General features: G+C 39.2%; 1 protein-coding gene across 1 annotated transcript in view; it reads left to right on the top strand.

Moving 5' to 3' along the window:
• Nucleotides 1-919, top strand: part of LOC110020121 (glyoxysomal fatty acid beta-oxidation multifunctional protein MFP-a-like) — a 9,309-nt gene that overhangs the window by 3,196 nt on the left and 5,194 nt on the right. The gene's annotated exons all lie outside the window — the stretch shown is intronic.

The following is a 919-nucleotide window of genomic DNA, read 5'->3' as shown; positions in this document are numbered from 1 at the left end:
TTTATAGTAGTATTAAGCTCTACTACTCTTATTTACCCTTGAAATATCTTAAAATTTGATCCATGAAGAAAAATTGGAACCGATAGCGAAACTGTGATATTTTTGCTAAATTTGCCTTGGGTGTCAACGACGCCGCTGACGGCGGGTTTTTCCCGAGATTCCAGACAAAATTAATACAAAGGCTCGCCAACAGCGACATCGACCCCACTGATGGCGAGACCGGTGAATTGGCGGGGGGGGTGGGTACTTGGGTTCAAATGGAGGTTTTTGGGCGGGAATTGTCTTTTTAAACTCAAAAATTCAATTTCTAGTTCATATTTTCCCTCCAAAAACAAAGTGAAACTCCAGCAATTTCTTTCCTATGGCGTCCAATTCCCTTGATAATCCCAAAATGGGAGTTTTCAATCGATGAAAGTTTATTAATGCGGAAACGCAGTGAATCTTCAACAAGTTGCTGACAAAGAAAAGATTAATAAAGGAATGAGGATTTGTGAATTGCGGATTGAATAATCTCACGACGGATATTGAAGAAACAATAGATGGGAAGTGATGTGCTACACTACTGCCGCCGTGGTAGTTCCTGTGGTAAAGGAATTTTATTCAAATTTACATTGAATTAACCAAGTAGATGTTTATGTGCGAGGGAGATGGATTACTTTCACTCCTTCAAGAATCAACGAGTTATATATGATAGAGAATGTTCCTGTCTGCCACTATTCCAATTTTGTCCCAACGAGAGACCAGATGAATGAAATTTACCAGTATTTGACGGACGAAACTGATGATTGGGAAATGCGAGAGTACGAGTATGTTTGTTTTTCTTCAACACTATTGAATCTCATCTCTAAACACTGGCACTTCTTCATTTCTGCGAAACTGTTACCGACAATGAAGGTTGGTAAGGTTTCTAAAGAAAGTG

This window comes from Phalaenopsis equestris, unplaced genomic scaffold (genome assembly GCF_001263595.1).
Source record: "Phalaenopsis equestris unplaced genomic scaffold, ASM126359v1 Scaffold000002, whole genome shotgun sequence".
NCBI lineage: Eukaryota > Viridiplantae > Streptophyta > Magnoliopsida > Asparagales > Orchidaceae > Phalaenopsis > Phalaenopsis equestris.
The sequence above is the reverse complement of the archived record's forward strand: the minus strand, read 5'-3'. Positions and strand labels throughout refer to the sequence as shown.